The sequence below is a fragment of the Oncorhynchus keta genome, chromosome 12 (genome assembly GCF_023373465.1).
Source record: "Oncorhynchus keta strain PuntledgeMale-10-30-2019 chromosome 12, Oket_V2, whole genome shotgun sequence".
NCBI classification, from domain to species: domain Eukaryota; kingdom Metazoa; phylum Chordata; class Actinopteri; order Salmoniformes; family Salmonidae; genus Oncorhynchus; species Oncorhynchus keta.
Genome location: NC_068432.1, coordinates 31,173,844 through 31,198,839, shown reverse-complemented (window position 1 = coordinate 31,198,839; position 24,996 = coordinate 31,173,844). Strand labels below are relative to the sequence as shown.

Here is a 24,996-nt window from a genome sequence, read left to right as displayed (position 1 = left end):
TCAAAAGCGTATTTTGTGTAATAATACATAATAATACCATTATAAGGTAGTGAGAACTACCGTTACACTGTTCAGCAATATCTCTTCACCCTGATACTGTCTAAATCCAATTTAACGCGCTTTAAATCTCGGCAGGCATTTACTGAATGTGTTGGATGTTGAAATTATTGGTCACCGGTGCCACACCCCCTTCCTCTCTGTAGCATATGGTATATTCCAGTGATGCTGAGTTGGTGATTGTGTCCAACAGGGACGATTTGGTTGAAGATGAGCAGTTGAAAGATAACCCTTAGAAAAAAAGCTAGTAACTTTTAATACACGCGTTCCGGCATTACATTTCAAACGCTGTCTTGCAATTCTCTTCGAGACATTCACCGGAGCATCATAGCCTATTCAACTGAAGCGAGTGGATCTCAACCATCACCGTTGCGTTATTTTCCAAGGATACACGAGGATACAACATATACAAATATCAACAGTCGTATTATTTATCTGAAGTGAAGCTATGACATGGGAATAAGCCTGCGGAATGGTCACATCACGCAAAGGTGAGACATTTGTGTAGTAGGCTAGCTACTGCTTTCAGATTGTGTGTATCGCAGAATTTCTACGTGGCGCGCAATAGTCTTATCGCTTGTGAATCGCGGTAGCCTCAGGTGCACAAACATTGTGTATCGAGAAACGGGAATGAAGAGTGTAGTGATAGCCGCGTATCAACACGCAAGGTGCCGGCCAGGCTATTCTCATTCCGTGGGCCCGTGATGCTAATGTACATTACCTTTATGTTCCTAGCTGGTGATACCAACTCTGAGGAAAGAGACATTATGTGGTAACCTACCTAAACATGACGATGTTGCTAAAGGCTATACACCTGACACGTAAACTTTACAGACAGATGGGTCATTGACATGGTCATTCACTGGGCACATATGTGATCTGAACGCCTAGTTTCGAGTTACATTTGGTTGTGTATTCAAAATGAAATCAACAAAACATGTCATTGGATTTAGATTAAAAATTGGGTGAAAAAATACGAAATTCCCTAACGTTGTTGACGTGGTGTCAGTTTCATACGTTGATTCAACGTCATTCAATTGAATTGTTTTGTTGAAATGAGTGGAAACAACATTGATTCAACCAGTTTTTCCCAGTGGGCAGTGAGCCAGTGCATTAAAATATATTTTGGTACTTGTATACAGTAAGGTTAGGTTATAATGTAGCTCTATTTCTAAATGTAGGCTATCATGGTAAACCTGTGTATCATATGTACTATCAATGGTAGGTAGTAGTATTAGACATTCAGTAGCCTATGTAATGTCTGAGAACGTATCCTTGAGAACCCGCTATCAGTTGATCAGCTCCTCAGGTAAAGATGCAAACAAGTGCATGTAGGCTATGTCAAATGTAATGCCAATGCTCTTGGCTTGATGGCATGACCAGAAACAGAATATACAGTATGTTCCAACTGTCAAGGATGAAACAACATTATTTTATAATAATATCTAAATTCTGTCTATGGCAGGTTGTACAGTTGCTGCAATCTGTTGACAACCTTGTGCAATGTGCAAGACAGACCCATCTTAAACTGGCAACTCAAATATGTGTTACTCAGGGGTGTCCAGTAATAGCTTACTAACATGGAACCTATGTTTCGTTGAAAACAACTATTACATATTATTACATATTTGTTACCTGCAATTATGATATTAGATATGATATTATAAGGCCACTGCGTATGATCAACACACGGCTTTCATTTACTCTCAGGCACAACCTGAAACACACAGGCTAATATAGTCAGAACAGAGGCAATGTTGAGCTTACTGCATTTTTGGAAAATGTTAATAATATTTATCTGCATTGAGTAGGCTAGACTTCTGCAGACTCCAGATGTGTAATGTAAAAGTAATATTCCGTTATGTAGGCCTACCTCATGTACTGTAATGGATATATGATGATATTCTTATCAATTGCTATGAACCTCTCCGATAGATCAATACGAATATATAATCCAAATAAAACACCACTCACAAATCTGAAAACCAGTATTGGACTGAGAAACAGTGTGACAACAGTTACTTTTCTAGATAAAAGGACACAGTCATTTTTGAGAGCCATTGATTAACAAATCTGTACAAGTAGGTCTGAGGGTTATATTTTGGGCTGTCACTAAGGAAGCGCAAGTGTCAAACGCACGTTAGTTTGCAATTATGTCACTGCCGCACTGGCATTTTCCAGCCCTAAAGCCAGGTTTGGAAATGTACCACCTGTCTAACATCAGCTCGCTTGCACTGAGGTGAGAGGGATGGCAATATTTGTAGTGTCTCCTTAAAAACAAGCACAAAAGTGAGGTTCATGCAATGCTAATGGGAGGTTTGGAGACCCACAAAAAGCCGTTCTTAGCTGTAACACTGCTGATAATGGAATGGGTTTTGAGAGTGGAAGCTCAGCCTATCCAGCCATGACGCGCAGTGCCCTTGGAAGAGAGATTCCTTGTGCCGGTGAATTTCGTATTTAAAAACATTTTAAAAAACTATTGGTTTCCCCCCATTTTTGTTTAATTTGAGCAAAAACCAAGCATAGCCTACCGTCAAGGCTGTTTTAACAGCATTGCATAGGTGCATATTTTTTATCCTGGCCATTAGCCAAGTAGCCTATGAATGAAGGGTTTTAAAAATATTTTGTGCTTTGAAATATTTTGGAAGTTTTTGCCCTCATGCCTTTTAATTATTCACAATTCACTGCATACTTAATTTCGCTTGTTCAAGTAGGCTATCCATCCCCATTTTCAAAGAGTGCCCCTCATCCGCTTACCAAACACACACTCCTCCAAACTATTCAGTACTCCTATAATGCCATATCAACTGCACTTTAAAAAAAAATCTGCCTTGCACAACAATACAATTGATAGGGGCTAGTATTTTGTGTAGATGTGCAAATCTGATGCATAAAGACATTTAGGCCTGCATGTGCATACAGTGAGTGCCATGGAACGAGAGAAGCGATTTATGATATCATGCTTCTGACCCCATCCTATTTAGAAATGTTGTTGTTGTTTTAAAAAACTGATTGCTTGTTTTCCGTTTCATATCAAGCCCTGTATTTGTATTTACTAGGGAGCAGCTCCTCTTCATGGGGTCTATACACATTAAGGCACTTACATTACACATAAAACAAAAGATAAAACAGTGAATCATATACCATTGTTACACCACTACATATCTACAACACAAAATGTATAATACCACCATACAACAATATTACAATGTACGTGTGTGTAGAGTGCGTGTGCTAGTGTGTGTATGCACGTGTCTACTTTTGTGTGTCTCTTCACAGAAAGAACCCCACTGCTCCATAAGGTGTATTTTTATCTGTTTAAAAAAAATCTGATTCTACTGCTTGCATCAGCTACCTGATGTGGAGTAGAGTTCCTGTAGTCATGGCTCTATGTAGTACTGTGCACCTCCCATAGTCTGTTCTGGATTGTGGATTGTGAAGAGACCTCTGGTGGCATGTTGTGTGGGGTATTCATGGGTGTCTGAGCTGTGCGCTAGTGATGGGAGAAAAAATCCATATAGTTACATATTGGGATATTATTTTTGACAATATATCGTATTGCATCGTTTTGACAAAATTGCAATATTGTTTTTGCGCTAGTTGGCTGTACCTGTACTAAAACCCTAGTATTTTCCCTTCATAGCTTGTTCTCCATCTTCTTTTTAAATGATTTGATTGGAGTTGATGACAATGCAAAGATCATCAATAACCTACAGAACTTGAGACCAACACATGCAGTATTAAACCACGGAACGGTATAAATACTATAGTATTCAATGTAGTGTTTTTGCAGACTTTACTGTAGTATTCACTGTAGTATTTACTAGAGGTCGACCGATTATGACTTTTCAACGCCGATACCGATTATTGGAGGAACAAAAAAAGCTACTGCCGATTAATCGGCCGATAAAAAAATAAAATAATACATGTATTTGTAATAATGACAATTACAACAATACTGAATTAACACTTATTTTAACTTAATATAATACATCAATAAAATCAATTTAGCCTCAAGTAGATAATGAAACATGTTCAATTTGGTTTAAATAATGCAAAAACAAAGTGTTGGAGAAGAACGTAAAAGTGCAATATGTGTTATGTAAGAAAGCTAAGGTTTCAGTTCCTTGCTCAGAACATGATAACATATGAAAGCTGGTGGTTCCTTTTAACATGAGTCTTCAATATTTCCAGGTAAGAAGTTTTAGGTTGTAGTTATTATAGGACTATTTCCCTCTAAACCATTTGTATTTCATTAACCTTTGACTATTGGATGTTCTTATAGGCACTTTAGTATTTCCAGTGTAACAGTATTGCTTCCGTCCCTCTCCTCGCTCCTCCCTGGGCTTGAACCAGCAACACAATGACAACAGCCACCACATCGAAGCTTTACCCATGCAGAGCAAGGGAAACAACCACCCCAAGGCTCAGAGCGAGTGAAGTTTGAAACGCTATTAGCGCGCCCTAACTAGCCAGCCATTTCACTTCGGTCACACCAGCCTCATCTCCGGAGTTGATAAATTTGGAGTCATAAACAGCGCAATGCTTGATGCACAACGAAGAACTGCTGGCAAAACGCACAAAAGTGCTGTTTTAATGAATGTTTACGCCGCTCAGTCAGATACTTAGATACTTGTATGCTTGTATGCTCAGTCAGATTATATGCAACACAGTACACGCTAGATAATATCTAGTAATATCATCAACCATGTGTAGTTAACTAGTGATTATAATTGATTGTTTTTTATAAGATAAGTTTAATGCTAGCTAGCAACTTACCTTGGTTTACTGCATTTGCGTAACAGGCAGTCTTCTTGTGGAGTGCAACGAGAGAGAGGCAGGTCGTTATTGCGTTGGACTAGTTGGATCCCCCGAGCTGTCATTGAAAATAAGAATGTGTTCTTAACTGACTTGCCTAGTTAAATAAAGATTAAATAAATGTGTAAAAAAAAAAAACGGCAAATCGGCGCCCAAAAATACCGATTTCCGATTGTTATGAAAACTTGAAATCGGCCCTAATTAATCGGCCATTCCGATTAATTGGTCGACGTCTAGTATTTACTGTAGTATTTACTCTTAACTATAATATAAATACTTTAGTAAAAGAAAACTGTAGTATATACTATAGTAATTAATGTTGTGTATTTGCGGATTGAGTATACTGTAGTATTTACTGTAGTGTTTTTGCTGACATTACGGTTGTATTTACTATAGTTTTTTGGTTTTATTATCTTTGACTTAGAAACACAGTCTTTCTCCTTGAGGAAACCTACTGGAGAAATGCTAAAAGAGCACATTTTCCATAACCTGTATGTTGGTAGGACTGGGGTCAGAATGGATAGTTCTGAACTGCTCTTTTCTATAGGGAACACAATATGGTTTGTACTTGGCATGTATGTTTCTCACTTATGGGTTGCACAAATTGGGACATGGGGTAGGGGAATGGACAGGGTATATGGATATTAAATACTGTAGTATTTACTATAGTTAAAAGAGTGTAGTGTTTTTGCGGACTGTAGTGTTTTTGAAAAGATTACTGTAGTATTTACTACAGTGTTATTTTGCTGATAATACTGTAGTATTTATTATAGGATTCTGCACTATACTACAATATGCTATGGTAAGTACTACACATGACCGAGGGATACTACAGTGTGTAGTATAGTATTCTACAGTATACTACAGTTTACTACAGAATTCTACAGTAAGTACTGTAGTATTTTTTTCATTGGGGCAGTGAGTGGCCAAGCCCTTGCCACACACCTACAACTTGTTTATTCATCAAAACCCAGCCCTGTCACGCTACTGCCAGATAATGCTCTCATAATTCTGGCTGTGAGAGATTTACCATTGCATTAGGTTTGTTAAAATAGAGCCCTCAGTGTGTTTTGAGTAGTCATGTACACTGAATTCAATTGGTTTACATGGTACACCACCAAGCAGCCATTCCCTATGCCTTATTTCTCACTCAATTCAAATTAAACCACTGGGTTTAGTGGTAGAAAAAAACAGAAATGCAAGTTTCTAAATAGTAGACTTCTAAATAGTTTGCTTATGATATTCTGCATTTATGGCCAAGCACTAGTCAGGATCCAGAATAGGTCTTACAGTTTGTACAGAAACACAGTTTGATTTGTATGATGCTAAACCAATACTTGGCCTGTCCATCTTACGTATCCTAACAATTCATTGCAGTTGGTTACTCATCTGCATAGTCTATCTTTAAACCAGAGGGGCGCTAAAGTAAATGTTTCTGTTTCTAGACCTTCATTTCACAAAGAAACCTTCTGTTATTATGTCATTCCATTACTTTTATTTTAGTATATATTTTTACAGTTCAAGACCTATAACCTTATGCAAGGGCATTTGCCTGGAAACTTTGCTGACTTGATTGCGTTTCACATTAATCAATGGTACATTTTAAAACAGTTGTTAGTGACTGAATGCATTGTGTGATACAATAAATTATGTATCTTATAGGTTAGGTCACAGTTTGAAGACTGGAGGATAGTTTGAACCAAATCTTAAATCAGTAAATCAGTTATGCAAATATATTCCATTCCACATCCCACACATAAACTAATGGGAGATGCAGTTTGGTTATTCTTTCATTTAATGTCCAAGGAAATATGGAAACATATTGTTGCGACATTTGATGTCTGAAGGTGGTGAAAACAAGATCATTAGTATGCATATCTTTCCATTCCTAGATGAATGTTGGCCTGCTCAGTGACCATCCCGAAGCATACCTACTAAATGTATGAGACACAAGACTACTGTATGTGTCATTGTCGAGTATGCCCTGCTGTTTTTGCAGAAAAGTACAAGGTGACACTTTATTTAATGGTCTGGTTATGAATTCTTAATGCATTATCACATAGTTTTAGAACCATTAAATTAAGTGAACATGGGCAAAGGACATACAATCATAAGCAGTTTATAAGAGGAGATGTACCAGGACAAGGAGCAAAGCACTGAGGAATGTTGGTTCCTGGCTGATAGCTGATAGCTGATCTAAGGGCACTGTTGGAGGTGCAGTATTGGTAGTGGCAGTGTTTTTTTAGTGACAGTGTTGGGGGTGGTAATGGTAGTGGTGAATGAATGTTGTGGTGTTGGTGGTAGTGGCAGTGGTGATGCTAGTGAGTTATTCTAGGGAGGGATAACCTTTTAATTAATTACCTTTTAGTTATTTCCTTGTTGTGTTAAATGAGACCTGCAGCTATCTGTTTTTCTGCGTTATTGGGGATTATGTGTATATATTTTCAAAATGGTTAAGTTAATTACATTTATTTTGCCATGTACATGTTTTGGTATCTAAATCATCCTTTATTGTCAATTTATTTTGATAATTTATCCGCATGTGACCCTTATGGAGCCCAAAGAAACCACCTAAAACGTTTTCAGTTTTCTCATGTCAGATTCTATGGTTGTAATGAGGAATTCAGCATACCACAATCTCCAGTATGCATAATCATCATCATCATCTTCTTCTTCATCATCAAACAACTATGTCCATTAAACAATCATTAATCCCTACGTTCTAGTTGCATTAAGTGTGAACTCTGCCTCTCTCCCATTGGCATTTAAACAACCAATTGTTTTCATGTCTGCCTAACCGTAATTGTGTTACTTTGTATTCAACTGGTGATAAAAACATTTATTTGAAGTGAAGTTTTGGATGAACATTTCCCATAGCACATAGTGTATATTATTTAGGTTTCTCCCCATATCATGTGGTTGTATGAGCAGGTATTTTCCCATGCACCAAGATCCCATTCTGCCAAATGTCAACTGCCTATTTTTTATTCAATTATTTGTCTCCACCTACCCATGCTTGTCTTCTCAAATGATGCCGTTGGCATACAGTACAGTACCCTGTAGTCAAATGGATTGTAGTCTTTACAACAAAGGCAATAATTTCCCCGATCCCCCCCATCCTCTGCATAGCCTCCCACTACAGCAGTGGCTTTCTCATACAACTACTATATTATGCCTCACATTTTTCCTCATATTTATTGAAAGCTATATTGTACACGGTATTTTGTCCCGATCTTATGTTATAAAATGTCAGTCTTTATAGTCATGTGTCACTCTCCATTTTCTTTTATCAGGAACGTACTGATCATATAGTAGTATAGACTATACACTGAATGTACAAAACATTAGGAGCACCATCCTAATATTGAGATGCAGCCCATTTTGCCCTCAGAACAGCCTCAGTTCGTCAGGGCATGGACTCTACAAGATGTCGAAAGCATTCCACAGCGATGCTGGCCCATTTCGACTCCAATGCTTCCCACAGTTGTGTCAAGTTGGCTGGATGTCCTTTGGGTGGTGGACCATTCTTGATACACACGGGAAACTGTTGAGGGTGAAAAACCCAGCAGCATTGCAGTTCTTGACACACTCAAACCAGTGCGCCTGGCATCTAGTACCATATCCCTTTCAAAGGCACTTAAATATTTAGTCTTGCCCATTCACCCTCTGAATGGCACACACATACAATCCATGTCTCAGTTGTCTCAAGGCTTAAAAATCATTTTTTAACCTGTCTACTCCTCTTCATCTACACTGATTGAAGTGGATTTAACAAGTGACATCAATAAGGGATCATAGCTTTCATCTGGATTCACCTGGTCAGTCTATGTCATGGAAAGAGCAGGTGTTCCGAATATTTTGTACACTCAGTGCAGAACGACTGTTAAAACTTCCATGATATATTAGTTTAATCTCTAAATTGTATTGATATAAATGATGCAGTTAAAAAACAAATAATTTAGAATTTCAGTACACAAGCCCATTGAAATGTCCTGAACCTATAGGCGCAGTCCCTGACCACGTTCATTTGGCCTCTCACTATCATGGAGAGGTGTATTGGGGCAGTGAGTTGGAAAGGAAGGGACGAACATTTGTGAGTGAAGATGAAATTCTCTCTTGACTGGAGAGGATACAGCCATAAAATGGATATTAGTAATGCACCATAACTCGTATCATGCTGTACAGTAGTGGCACTAAATCTTTGTGGATATACAGTACCTGGCTTGGGCCTGAGCAAGAGCTCTTTCTTCATTCAAGGAGTTGCTCATTGAACCATGATTTACCATGGGTTAACCCTACACTGTACTAGAAAAACGACTGTTTTGAATACAGCATTGTCAACATGTAGGTTAGAGGTTAAAAGAAAGATCTTGAAGCCAGAGATATCTTTGAGTTATGTGTATGGAATACCCAAAGTCATATTCGTTTACTCTTGTATAACTTATCCAGAATGTGTCTGCTGAAATATATTAAGTGGACTCTAGGGAGAAACTTGATCAGCTTTTGTAGTTGTCTTGAAATACTAATAGGGACGAATTACATTTTGCTTGGTGGATATGTGAATCATTGTTGTTGTCTTCTGCATACCTTTCTCTTCCCCATAGAATCTACATTATGTATAAACTGAGACTAATGACGCTAGCATTGAATAAAGCAGAGCTGGTATAAGACATTACAAAGGAAGGTTTGTTTTGAACAACTGAAGATTTCTAAAGTTTACCTCGTGCCACTAGAGACCAACGATCAAAAATAGTGCATCTGCTCTAATGTTGTCTTACAACAAAAGAGCTACAGTAACAACATCTACAAATATTTGACTCACAATCCAACTCAGTGGTTTCTATTAGGATCTATGTTCCTTATCAGAGAGGGATCAGAACGAAAGACAAGACAGGCTGCGTTCAGCTGATTAGATGGTTCAGAAGAAAGGACAAGGAAGCTCTGCTGTGGAGATTACTCCAGTTAACGACAGTAACACATAGTACCAAGGTGAAATAAACAAATGAATGGATGACAAGGAAGAACTAAAATAGTCTTATGTAGAATAAACAGCTTCAATTGGATTTGGAAGAGCAGTGGAGCTGAATTAAATGCATATATTCAACTACAATAGTTTTCACACTTTGCATGTCAGTGTTATTAGTTTTCGAGCAAGGCAATTATGTTTTTTCAAATGAGTTTTGACTGGTATGTGATTTAGTGTGTTCAGTACATGGCACATACATTCCATGTCTAGCACGGATGATTGGTTTGAAGGACGGGCTTTGGAAGGGCCGGCCCAGCAGAGTGGATGGGAGGCTGGGAGCAGCCAGCTGTGATGCATGGTGGAGACGCACAGTGGAGAGAGAGGCTTGACAGACGTGCCGGTAGGGATAGTGAATAATGTGTTGCATCTAAGGGCTTGTCCATGCGGGAAGGATGGAGCCAAAGTTGAATGTCAAACGGTATACTGTTGAGGGATGACAAAAGCGTGAGTGTCATACAGACATTTGACATTGGAAGATTCTGAGTGACACCTTCTTACACTCAAAATGGATGATTTGCAGCAGCACAATGCAATGAGGACCATGAAAGTGGAAGATATGTCTCATACAATAAATTGTTCCCTGGTGCCTGTCAAAAGTGCACGTGTCTGAGTATAACGCCTCCATTTGATACATGGCTTGGGAATAAAGTGGATGTATGCCTTTATGGGAGTGTTCTATTCATCCTTACAATAAGATGCCATTCTCATAAGAGATCCCTCTACTTTACTTATAACCCTGGTGCCCCAAACTTGGCTTGTAATGTGAGCGAGCATCAAGAAAAACATTAGTTCTGTTGTAATCCATCTTGAGATCCATGTTGCCTGCATTGGTCAATTCATCGAAAAGCTTTTATGTGCAAATGCACATGCACATTGCTCATTTCAGTGGTACCATGCAACCGTGTTTTAATATGATGGGCCTTTCGTGTTTTAATATGATGGGCCTTTCGTGTTTTAATATGATGGGCCTTTCGTGTTTTAATATGATGGGCCTTTCGTGTTTTAATATGATGGGCCTTTCGTGTTTTAATATGATGGGCCTTTCGTGTTTTAATATGATTCGTGTTTTAATATGATGGGCCTTTCGTGTTTTAATATGATGGGCCTTTCGTGTTTTAATATGATGGGCCTTTCGTGTTTTAATATGATGGGCCTTTCGTGTTTTAATATGATGGGCCTTTCGTGTTTTAATGGCGTAACATTGGACTATTTCACATTATTTCCATAGGGGTTTTTGGTCAATGGTTTTTATTTAAATATTCAAACAGTGTAGTCTAGAGTGATCATCTCCTTTGATATAAACAGCAGTACCACCCACAGACTCTGAACTCTCCAGCTGTTTTCAAATCACAGTTCCAGTGCTTTTAGTTCAAGTCCATTATGTGTCTGTGTCTACTGGCAGTTTGGAGCGTAAGCAAAGAGATGACTTGTTGTGTCATTTCCTTGGAACTTCAGGACTAGAAATGGTGGGGAGCACCCTTAAAACCAAGTCGTCCCATTCGTCAAACTGGGAATTAAACCAGCCTATAAAAGGGTTGTACTAGTTCCCATAAACCACCAAGGATTTCTGCGTAGCTAACCATGCATACCAGGCTTATAAGCCTAGTAAACTCTGAATTTCGTCTTGAGCTAGAACTGCCCACACTCTGGGTGGGTTGCCGCATGCTGAAAAGGTTACAGGCTGGTTGCTTCAAGGGCCAAACTGGAGTTGAAAGAAAAACAAAGCAGACACCCCACCACTGTTTTGGTGAAAAGCTGAGGGATGGGGCTGGAGGAATGTACAAGGACTGACCATCTATTATATCAAAATGATGTTTTGAGGCTATACAGTGTTTGTTTACTTTTATGTTGTTTACAAACATTGGACTAAAACAAGCTTATATTTGGGTTTCTGATAGGGTACCAAAGTTGAATGAAACTCATGAGGCATTTCTAAGTTATATTCTTCAAGAATCAATGGGTATATATCATAAATGTAGACGTCAAAAAATGTATGCAGCAACTGCAGATTTCCCTTTTAACAAATGATACTATTGGATGTTTGTATAAGGGAGGATATCCCCTGACTTTGAGGCTGCCTACAATAGCTTACAGGGAGCAACAGAAATCAATTGCTGCTACTCAGATTCCAGGAAATATTAGGGTGAGCTCTCATTCACAACAGATAAATGCAACAGACAATTGAGCACGGTTACATGCACACAATAATATATTATATATGAATATAATAGTTAGTTTAAAACATTTATATGCATTGATATTGCAAGAAGAACAATTTCACTAATAAGCCTGTTTACATGGAAACATCTGAAATCAGGCTTCTGATGGGCCTTTCGTTAAATGCAGAAAATCTTAAATCAAACTAAGCGTTCTACCATAGTGGCCGTGCTATTTGATTCTGAGTTCGGACATGTAAAGTTGTTATGTGAAAACTGTTTTTAAGACGCACTCACAAAGATGCTTGCACATGCACAGATCAATACACCGATTAAGCTGTTTACATGTCCTAATAATTAGAAATATTGCTCAGAAAATCAGGTGTTTTAATCGGCATATGCTTACTTCGGTTATGACCTTACGCTGATTAAGATAAGCAGAGTAAGGTGTTTACATGACTAATGCCATACTCAGCCATAATCAGTTTAAAATCAAATTATTAGTGTGCATATAAACGTACTTGTTCCGTAAATAGGTACGGTTGACAGCCGGTCGACGAGACTGTTGTATCGCCCATGGTAATCCCCTATAATATTGAATTATCATTGAATTATGTATACTCACCATCAAGCATACCATAGGCTTTCATTTGTGTATTTGTAGTATTTGTCTAATACACTGTATGCTATGTACTGTAGGTACTACCAATACATATTTGGAGATCATTTGGATTCCCTAAAACTATAAAACTCTCTTCTATGAACAGCCTCTTTTGAGCCCCAGAAACAAACATGTCTCTCTAAAGCAGAGAAATCAATGCCTCCAGCACTTAATTTGATAGCCTCATGTAGCTAACAGTGCATTACGCGCCGTGACAACCAAGAGCACCCTTTGTATGTTTACGATCCGTAGGTGTCAAAGCACGAAGGGAAAGTCACAGTCAAACATGCTGCCTATCAGGTCGTCACCTAAAATATTCTGCAAAGCTATGAAAGTTGAACCTGCGTTTATGGATTACTTTTTCAGGAGATGCTGCTTGTACTCGATTCTGGAAAGGGTTATTGCATTAGGAGGAGTCACCTTTAATCTGCACATAACAGGGTAGGAAAGAGAGGATTTCAGTGCGTCCCTCGCCTCCTCCATCTCTGGGCCCGCTTCATTAACACTGGTGGTGGGGTGGGGAGAGAGAGTGATCTCTTCACAGTCCACAGGCCTGCCTTGCAGGGCCCTGTGACAAGGTGAAAGATGATGATTGAGTACAAGACCTCAGAGTTGTATAAGAGAAAAGGAGGAAGAGGCTACAGTCAAGTGCAATGGTCACCAGCATCCAAAACAGTGCTGTGGGTGTTAGTGTGTCCCTTGTTGTGGACTTCCTTAGGCTACCATTAGATGTTGGCTGTGATTACTTGAGAGACCAGTGCTACAATTGATGCAAGAGAGTAACAGTAACTATATCGTTTTTATAGTCAAAACAAGAAGCAACTGTTGACCATTCAGCAACAAGCTTGTAAAAGTTATTTCCCGAGGTGTGGGTCCTGTTCATCACTCAGAAGGCCATACTATACAATTCCATTTCACCTATTCACCTACTGTATACAACAGCAATCAAACAGGAATAATAGTAATAGTCATATATTTGTATGCCATGAATGTACAATAGTGGGATTTATAGTTTAGTGAGATGTATTGAAGCTATCGAGCAAGAGACACTGAGAGTGAGAGAGGCCTACATGTTATTGAGCTGTAATCAAATGTTGTTATAGTACATCCAGTCCCCCACTCTGCTCCGCTCCACAAGCTGTGGCATCTCCATGTGAAGAGACAGGTGTCACAAAACAATCCCAGCACTCACTTAATTGGACTCCTGTCTTTCCTGGTGGAATGGACAGAGCAGAGCTGGTGTACTGTATATTACTTACTGTAGTGATGCACCATCTCTATAATGAACTCTTATTGGTCTTCCATACAAAAAAAATGAATGGACCTGCATAACTATGTTGTCGAATATTTGACTGTGCGCTGTTAGATGGGTTTCTTACCTTACATATGACCTAGGTTAAAATAACAACTCTATCTCTTAATTCTGTACCTACTGCTTGAATGAAGCCACATCCACATGCAGAGCTATATTGGTGAGATTATTTTTTAGGTGTACTGTAGGCCAAAAGAGCCCTGCCGGTAACCATAAATATATCAGAATGAACTGGTGGGCCCTTACGGCTCCGCGGACATTTAAGTATGAATTGGCCTTTAGTTAGCGATGGGTCGTGGTGAGGCATTGTTTGATTAGTGTTGTCACATGGTTGAGCTGCAGTAATTGACCAAGTGGGGCTGCTTCTTGCCATTGTATCCAGACACTGCTGAAATATTAATTTGATGTTTTTGCGTCCCTGTGAGCATTACTGTTGTTTTATAGCTTCAGAGGATTATCACTTAAAAGATATATCTTATTTTCGCTATTTAGATTTTCTGCTATTTATTCATGAGTGCTGTTTTTTTCCATTATGAAAAACTATAGAGTATGGGACTACTCTATTCACCTAAAACAAGAAGGAAGCCCGCTGAATATACAATAATACAATCATTTCTATAAGCACAAGTAATATACAGTGAATAAAATTGCAAATATATTCATGGTTTATTATTTAAGCATATCAATTATTTATGGGAATCCATCTTCTATTTATGTCGCACAAATTTCCAATTTTTGAATAAGCTTACAGTGTATTAATGATTTATGATCATAACTGTTTTATGTTGGAAGAAAAAGAAGAAGAAAACTATTTTGACATTTAAATTAGTGGTGGGGATTCTTCCTCTGGAGGGAAAATTACACATGGCAACCTTGGGCAGGGCATGCCAGAATTGGGTTAACTTACATAAACAATTTCTTTGTGTGTCTGTACATGTGGGTGTGTATGCACACATGGGTGTGTCTGTACATGTGGGTGTGTATGCCCACGTGGGTGTGTGGGCGTGCATATGTGTTCTTACCCATGTAGTGTGTGTGATGTTCAATAGCTGCAATTGTTATATAAAATATAGTATATAGTAAATGTGAAGCAGGGAATGGGGTGTACACAGTGGATCTGAGTTGTTTTCTGTCATATACCCCCAATAACTAGTTTGGCAGTAACCCTAGATAGCTGCAGGTGCTGGGGACTCCATGGTACTTAGTGGGAACAGTAAAGCCTTTTATCACTGAGTCTTGTGGATTATCTCTAGTGCTGCTGAAGCAGAATTCCTCTCTAGGTGGCAAGAGAATCCTCTTCCTACCTGTTGACCCTATGTCCCTCATTGAATGTGTATACCTTAAAAGCACATTCTTGGAAGATGTGGATGCCATACAAGGCTGGGCCACCAACAAAACAATGGAGCAAATGCATCCCATGTAGGTTTGCAAAGGGAGGGTATATTACTTGAAACGTTTGAAGTTTACCAGGAAACTACCAGTATTTTGGTGTCTTTCAAGGGCTTTATGTAATCTCTCACAAGACATCTAGTGACCCTTTTGGGTACTTCATATTATCACAGGTGTCTAATTATCTATGGCCATATGTGTGGCTTTATCGCATGTAAAATATAGGAAATACTTAAATAAGATGATTTAAAAAACGTAAAATAGAATGACAAAGCAGTAAAACAGGCTAAATATAAACCATCAACTTAGTGAATGTCATTGGTGTTTAATATTTCAGCAATATCCTTTCTAATTTTTTTTAATGTCAGTATGTATTTGTTGTCTTTTGCTTTGGTGTGAAGCTGGTGGCAGTTGTGAAAAAAGTAAATAGTTGGAAGAGTTGCTACTATAATAATGCCATTGTTGATTAGATGCTATTTTCATTAATTAGGCAATTTTCTCTTGAACCATATGGTTTATATACTAGAAACTCATGGACAATATGGACACAGATATCAACAATGTATACTATATATAAAAAATGTTTTTAACCAAAGTTACCGTTAATGACTTTTCTGTTAATTACCAACATTACAGAAGATTCCAGTAACTTTTGTAAAATAATTGTGCAAACCTAATCCCATGACATTTTCATGCTACCTATTTTATATTATGTGTAGGAAGGAATTACAGTCCTCCAAGAACAACATTACTTTTTCTCTTTTGAATCTGTCAACATGATTTATTTTATCTTATGCCAACAAATCATAAACTATGGAGTAAGGTAAGGCAGTTACACCAATATAATTAAGATATTTATATCACCATTAATTAAATTACACATCATTAATTAAAATGACTGAAAATCTAACAGGCCTTACGATGTCAAATAGTGTTCTGTTAAATACTGTCATCCTATTTCTCTTTCATTTACAACAAATTAAGACAGAACCTGTTTATGGGTGAGTTGTATTGTTGAATCTAAAACTGAGCCCAATTAATCCTCACACAAATGAATCACAACAGAATAGGAATACATGTTCTGTCACGTTACAAGACTGTATCACTCAAACATCTCCTAAATACTAAACTACGTGTTCTATAAAAGTAGCTAGCAGACAATACTCTCTATCTCCTTTCTGCTCCTCTATGAGGGAACACAGACTTCATTATGAATTACTGGGTCGTTGCACAAAATGAGTGCCGTTTGGGTCCCTTTGGTATTTTAAATAGAAATTGTGCACCAGTATTGCATTTTAAAAGCCTGTTATAATAAATGAAGTGCCCTTTAATATAGACCACATGGAGAATTCAATCAATCTGATTCTTTCTATGAATATTATGCTAAAGTGCCAAAATTCAGCATTTTGACATGTCCCTCCGTCACTGTGTCACTTCTACGAAGATTTAAACCCACTTAATCCCCACATTTCTCAAGGTTTCACCATCATTGTAATGCCCTAGTTATGTTGTTGCTTTGACAAGGTCATTTCGGAAGATGATTATGTATTTGAATGTGGGTGTTTCGAGCCCTGAATGCTGATTGGCTGAAAGCCGTTGTATATCACGGGTATAAAAAAAAACATATATTTTTACTGCTCTAATTACACTGGTATCCAGTTTATAATAGCAATAAGGCACCTCAGGGGTTTGTGGGACAGTATATTGCCAATATACCACGTTAAGGGCAGTATCCAGGCACTCCGAGTTGCATCATGCATAAGAACAACCATTAGCCATGGTATATTGGACATATACCACACCCCCTCGGGCCTTATTGCTTTATTTTATGTGATTAGTGATTCATTTGTCTGTCCTTCATTTTAAGGCTAACCCTTTTACGCGAACTGAACTCTCGTTTCAATAAGGTGAAACTATTCCTTTTTAAATATATTTTTTTGCCAAAGAAACATCTAATAGTCAAATCATAGAGTAAAAGCAGGTGAGCTGGTTCTACTCTTTTTGGTCATTTTCTGGTGTTTTGTGGTGGAAAACTGAACGGGTCGAGCAAAACACATCAACCCTGTTACCCATATATAGACAGGCTAGAAATGTTTTAACCTCTTAAATGTTAAATTCCCTATTTAGAGGACCTTCCTTTTAATTGAATTGTTTTATCACGGCATATCAGGGTAATTCACTTGTAAATCTACATCTGTTAGGCCAAATCACATCACTGCAGTTCTGCCGCTTCCCTGCTTCAATTCAGTTGACCTCAAATGACTCTGGGGTATCAGGTTACATATCCACAGCCATTGGAGGCTCGGGAGTACCGCCTTAATGCTCATTCGCTGATTGGACTGTCCGTCAATTTGTGGAGGAACGGTACATCTCAGGCACACAAGCTGTATAATGCTGCAAAGCTGAGAGTCTCACATCGTTCTATGACAAACACACATCGATAAATATCAAATTTAATTTAAAAAAATACTCAAACACAATTTGAAGATGTGAACCAAAACCATTTTGTGTTCATCACAGAGGGACAAAATTTATATTAGATGAAAGCTGAGATCGTGACGAATCAGTAAATTCGTGAGCCAACACAAGTTCACAGATTTTCCCTGACCACTAGTTATATAAAACATTATTACAGTAATAAGGCAGCTGAAATCTTATAGCATGTCAATTGTAAAATGTATTGAGTAAGTGAGTATATGTAGATTATCAACAAAAAATGTCAAGCCCTATTCCCCCTTTTTTCATGAGTAGGATATTCATAGCATATACAATTTCAAAATGAAATTTACGATATTCTATTTTTCATACTATTTACTATAGCAGTGCAGACTAGTGCAAAATGTGCATATAAATCATAGATAAATAACATATTCCCCCCAAAAAGTATAAGGTATTACTAGTTACTATTCATGGCCCTCTCATGAAGATATGTTTTATACGGCCATCCACTTAACATTAACATTCAACAGGTTGACACTAGCTGTTATTAGCAGAGAGGTTTGGAGGTCTCTTTCTTATTGGTCTATTACCCAATTTACCACATGGTGATGTCATCAGGCAGAAATTTCAGGCAGTCTTTTCAAACAGCTTTTACACTAAAAGGGCATTATCACAATGTTCACAATTCCACAGTATTATTCCAACCTTATAGTGTGGAAGAATACATAAAAGACAGGGAATTACGTTTTTGACTGCACTGGGCCTTTAATTAACAACATATATATATTTTGTGTGAAGCTTGCATTCAATTGCCACTTCCTGTTGCACACAACAAGCTTCCATTCCCCAGTCATATGGGGATTTATAGCTGATTTAAGAAGAAATCATCAACCCTGTTACTTTATTTAGCAATTATAGGCACTTACTATAGTCATTTTTATTCAACCTCTTCAGATCGTAAAACATGTTTTTTATGAAGTTGAGAATGTTAAAATTTGGTGAAATCAAACATTACTCTTCTCAAAAGGCACCGAATTGGTGGAACGACCCTACTATATGACTTGAGCTTAATTCCCCTTTGAATGATGCAGAGGACAGTGGCCTATTCCTTATTTTAATATGCTGTTTCTTGGTGGTTTTAGAGGCCATTATTAGGCAACTAGGAACAGTGAGAAGATAGTAGTAGATAATGTCAGTTTTGCTTCATGTGTTTAACTGAGACTGTCAACTGAGACTGTCATTTGGGGCGGCAGGTAGCCTAGTGTTGGGCCAGTAACCAAAAGGTTGCTGGATTGAATCCCCAAACTGACAAGGTAGAAATCTGTCGTTCTGCCCTGAACAAGGCCGTTAACCCACTGTTCCCTGTTAGGCCATCATTGGAAATAAGAATTTGTTCTTAACTGACTTGCCTAGTTAAATAAAGGTACATTTATTGAGTGCATCTACTGCCTTCAGTTCACTCTCTATCAGTAATGGTTTTCTGACTGGATCTCACATTAAAATCAATAGGAATTGTTCTCACCAAACTATCAGATCCAGTTATTTATTTCCAAACAGTACCTGGTGTCAGCCGTGAATACACATAGGGACATTGACAAGATACACAACCTGCTAAAGTGTTGGAATAATTAGCTTCTTCTAAAAGGAGGCAGTGATGTGTGGCGAGCTGTGGACCTTACTGGCATCTCCTCTGGGAGACTGTTGGCTGTATTTCAACTCTATTACCATTAAAGTTATTCTATCATGTATACGTTTTCTCTAAATCATCTTTTAATGAGGTGGGGTGTTGTTTTGCTGTGCCTCATGGAGAACACCATCATTAGATGGACATATGAATACAATAATGTCGACCAGGGATGGGCAACTCCAGTCCTCAGGGGCCTGATTGGTGTCACACTTTTGCCTCAGCCCCAGCTAACACACCTGAGTCCAATAAGCAACTAATCATAATTTTCAGTTTAGAATGCAATTAGTTTAGTCAGCTGTGTTTGCTAGGGATACAGAGAAAATGTGACACTACTTCCACTCCCGAGGCCTGGAGTTGCCCATCCCTGATGACAACATTTTGGGACAACTATGTTGTAAGTCATGGGGCTGGAAACTACCTTTAACAGGCTAAAAGTTTTGTATAACTTGTTGTTTATTAATGTTATTAAATTGTATAAAATACATTAACCCCTAGTTATTATATGTATACTTCTGGAATTCCTAAGCATTTTTGTATTTGTTATTATTGTGTTGTTTCCCTGAACAAATGGGAAACAGGAGATATGTTGATGTAATTGTGGGGTGATCCCACTACAAAACCAATGCTCTCTGTGGGACTTGTAGTAGGCCGATATCCAAGGTTTATTTTCAGTAAAAATCAAGAGTACCAATGTGAATTTAAATGTGATTTTCCTCAGGTGCATACCTCCAGCACACTGCATGGGTGTTATATGATGTTCCTGGCAGATTTGACATAATTGCACTCAGTGGTCACCAATGAGGTGGGTAATTCTCTTTAATCATCATTGATTATTGTAGATCCCTAAGTGACAGCCCATGTTATTTTGGGTCTGTTTAAAATAGACAAATAAATAGCTAAACAACAGGGTGAGTTTGAGAGAATCTGTCATATTGCTCCTTGTCATGTTGCCACTTTACTAGAGGCTGAGGCTGAAAACTACTTTGATGTGCACTGTTAAGAGAAGATTAAAGACTTTGAATTATGGTAATGATTCAGTGGCCTGTAGGTTCTTTACCGTGTGTCCAAAATCATTGGGAAAAACTTTGATCATCCGGGCTAACAAGGGAAGGTTTCCCTCTTTGGAACACGCTGTCAGTGAGTAGTAATTGGTTTTGTGGAAGGCAGTCACGGACCTATAGGTATGCTATAGCATTCTTGGGGAGGCAGTGATGTTGCTGTTGCTGTTATCCAAAGAGGGGTGTGTACTGTAAGTCAAAAACACTGGCAAGCATTATGAAGGTATTTGACAGTCTCACTTTTGGGGTCATGTGAACAGAACATGTTTGCTTTATAATGAATAATCCAACATGTCTTCCTGAAACTCCACCTAGAACACATCATCCAATCAATCAAGGAATGAGAGCAAAACATGATTTGGAGTATGTTGTTAATATCACATAGTATTACTGCCTACTGACACTCAATGTAGACCATGTCAGCCAAGTGGAACTAAGCTATTTAGCACCATTGTGCTTCTGTATCACATGGCTTTTGTAATATTTGTCTTGACACATGTCAGAAATTATATGTATTCTATAACATGCAAAACGAGACATCAAATTAAAAACAGAAAACTCATGCTTTAAAATATATTCATGTCAGTGTCGATAAATCACCACAGACAGACGACATGGTGCATCATAGAGAACCGAGCCAACCTGGGGCTATCTATTAAAAAACGTTCAAATGTTCAAAGATTCCTCTTTCATTTTTAGTGAAGGGCAGGCTTTCAGGTCTCATATCAAAGAGAAACATCAAGCCACCAAATGGGCTTGACGCAGAGGGGCCAGCATGAGCAGATCTACACAACCTGTGAAACCAGAGGGAGAGTATTGTGAAAAAGAGACAGGAAAGAGAGGAACCACAACATTCCTTGTTAGGACATGGCTTGGCCAGTCTACATTTGTAAATAACTGTAGAGTGTGTAATGCTCCTAATATAATGTAATCTAATGGGTTGACCTTATAGTTGCAATTAGAGTATTTATGGGAACACTGAAACCACAGCTGTTTATTTCATCACTTTGATTCTGAAATGCAAAATAGTGAACTAATTGGAGAAATAGATAGCTAACAGGCAGCATTTTGGTAAAGTTGGCATTATAACACTGAGCCAAAGGAAATACACAATGCCTAAGGAAATACTTGCAAATATTTTGAACCAGAGAAAAATGTATAAGTAAAAATGTGAGTATTTGTTTCAAAACCTAGATGATGTTGTGCGTTGTTTGAATAGTCACAAAATGTGATAACATACTATGCCTTCTTGACAGATTTGTTTAAAATGTGAGTACCACTTTCTAACAGCAAGCATGGAAAACAATATACAGGTAGTTGACATTTCCTCTCCTCATTCCCAGAGGCTATGTTTGGCTCTCTGGCCCCACTGTCATATCTTTTGCATGATATTACATACAAATTCTACTCCTTCTTGCAAGTTAAAAAGATTAATGTTGAGGCACTTGCTCTTCAGCACCATGGAAAATTGCCAAGAGCAAAGAGGTATTCTTAGTTGACCCCGAGCTTGGCTTTTACATTTACTGTTCTTTACTGCTTCAGTGTCTGTGTGTGCATGTGTGCGAATGCACGTACAGTGGGGCAAAAAAAGTATTTAGTCAGCCACCAATTGTGCAAGTTCTCCCAGTTAAAAAGATGAGAGAGGCCTGTAAATTTTCATCAACTATGACAGACAAAATTAGAAAAAAAATCCAGAAAATCACATTGTAGGATTTTAATAAATGTATTTGCAAATTATGGTGGAAAATAAGTATTTGGTCAAAAACAAAAGTTTATCTCAATACTTTGTTATATACCCTTTGTTGGCAATGACAAGGTTTTCACACACTGTTGCTGGTATTTTGGCCCATTCCTCCATGCAGATCTCCTCTAGAGCAGTGATGTTTTGGGGCTGTTGCTGGGCAACACGGACTTTCAAATCACAAAGATTTTCTATGGGGTTGAGATCTGGAGACTGGCTAGGCCACTCCAGGACCTTGAAATGCTTCATACGAAGCCACTCCTTCGTTGCCCGGGCGGTGTGTTTGGGATCATTGTCATGCTGAAAGACCCAGCCACGTTTCATATTCAATGCCCTTGCTGATGGAATGAGGTTTTCACTCAAAATCTCACGATACATGGCCCCATTCATTCTTTCCTTTACATGGATCAGTCGTCCAGTCAATCACCACCTTCCGGAGACACCTGAAACCCCACCTCTTCAAGGAATACCTAGGATAGGGTAAGTAAGGGTAAGTAATCCTTCTCACCCCCCCTTCTCCCCCAACAAGATTTAGATGCAAGTGGCTGTTCCACTGGTTGTCATAGGTGTTTGCACCAATTTGTAAGTCGCTCTGGATAAGAGCGTCTGCTAAATGACTTAAATGTAAATGTAAATGTAAATGTCCTGGTCCCTTTGCAGAAAAACAGCCCCAAAGCATGATGTTTCCACCCCCATGCTTCACAGTAGGTATGGTGTTCTTTGGATGCAACTCAGCATTCTTTGTCCTCCAAACATGACGAGTTGAGTTTTTACCAAAAAGTTATATTTTGGTTTCATCTGACCATATGACATTCTCCCAATCTTCTTCTGGATCATCCAAATGCTCTCTAGCAACTTCAGACGGGCCTGGACATGTATTAAATATTCACTCCATGTACATGCTTCTCGTCTCCAGCGTCGATCCTCACAGAAAGCTGACACCACTATATGAAGCATCAGGGAGGTTTTTGTTTTGTTGGTCGGGTCCGGGTGCTGCCGCCGATGGAACCGGGGGTGCCTCAACTGGGTCTCCGGGCTTTCACGCCTTAGTTGTTTGGAGAGGTTTCCATGCCCCGGTTGGGTCAGTAGGCTCCCATCCCACGTCATATCTCAGCCTGCACGTCGGGTTCAGATTGGTAAATGTGGAATAATCAAATAATTATAACATTTATTTAACAATCCCTTGAAAACGGAACATACTTGTTAATGATTTTAGTAGTGGTGTAAAGTACCCAAGTAAAACTACTTGAAAGTACTACTTAAGTAGCTTTTTGGGGTATCTGTACTTTACTATATTACTATACTATACTATAAAATATTTTTGACTACTTTTACTTCACTACATTCCTTGCAAGCCGAAGAATACCATCCCAACCATGAAGCACGGGGGTGGCAGCACCATGTTGTGGAGGTGCTTTGCTGCAGGAGGGACTGGTGCACTTCACAAAAGAGATGGCATCATGAGGTAGGAAAATTATGTGGATATATTGAAGCAACATCTCAAGACATCAGTCAAGAAATTAAAGCGTGGTCGCAAATGGGTATTCCAAATGGACAATGACCCCAAGCATACTTCCAAAGTTGTGGCAAAATGGCTTAAGGACAAGAAAGTCAAGGTATTTGAGTAGCCATCACAAAGCCCTGACCTCAATCCTATAGAACATTTTTGGGCAGAACTGAAAAGTGTGTGTGAGCAAGAAGGGCTACAAACCTGACTCAGTTACACGAGCTCTGTCAGGAGGAATGGGCCAAAATTCACCAAACCTATTGTGGGAAGCTTGTGGAAGGCTACCCGAAATGTTTGTCCCAAGTTAAACAATTTAAAGGCAATGCTATCTAATACTAATTGAAAGTATGTGAACTTCTGACCCACTGGGAATGTGATGAAATAAATAAAAGCTGAAATAAATCATTCTCTCTACTATTATTCTGACATTTCACATTCTTAAAATAAAGTGGTGATCCTAACTGACGTAAAACAGGGAATGTTTACTAGGATTAAATGTCAGGAATTGTGAAAAACTGAGTTTAAATGTATTTGCCTAAGGTGTTTGTAAACTTCCGACTTCAACAGTATATTTTAGTAATTACATTTACTTTTGAATGTTAAGTATATTTAATACCAAATACTTTTAGACTTTTACTGAAGTAGCATTGTATTGGGTGACGTTTTCTCGAGTTACTATTAAGGTATCTTTACTTTTACTCAAGTATGACAATTGGGTACTTTTTCTACCACAGGATTTTAGTGGAGCTTGTGATCTTTTTGTAGCCAAATCGAACGCTCTGCACCGTATTGTGACATTGAATTGATAACGACATATAGAGTTTCAGACACTTGTAGAAACTATGCCAAGGTGCATTGAAGCTGATCTGGCTTGTGGTGGCCCCAGTTATTTTGGCAATTACCTGTACACCTATGAGTTAAGAGGATGGAAGCCCAGGGATACAGTTCTTCCTGTAAGGCATTGTTGTATATCTGAGCACTAAAATAAGAAGTCTGATATAAGGGGTTGTTTTTGGCCAACACCTCAACAACAGGTGGATGGTCTGCCTTGTTCTACATTTTGTTGACCAGTAGGTTATGACTGGGGGAGGAAGCCCATCCTCGATTGTTTGCAGAGGTTGTTCAATATGGTTTTTAAGAACCAT

The 24,996-nt window shown here is 38.5% G+C and overlaps 1 protein-coding gene across 1 annotated transcript in view; it reads left to right on the top strand.

The window, feature by feature from the left end:
• Positions 1 to 232: 232 nt before the first annotated feature.
• The window catches only part of tenm1 (teneurin transmembrane protein 1), a 214,180-nt gene continuing 189,416 nt past the window's right edge, over positions 233 to 24,996 (top strand). Inside the window, exon 1 of the mRNA XM_052458010.1 lies at positions 233 to 548. The gene's annotated coding sequence lies outside the window, so the exon portion shown is untranslated. The remainder of the gene's footprint in view (positions 549 to 24,996) is intronic.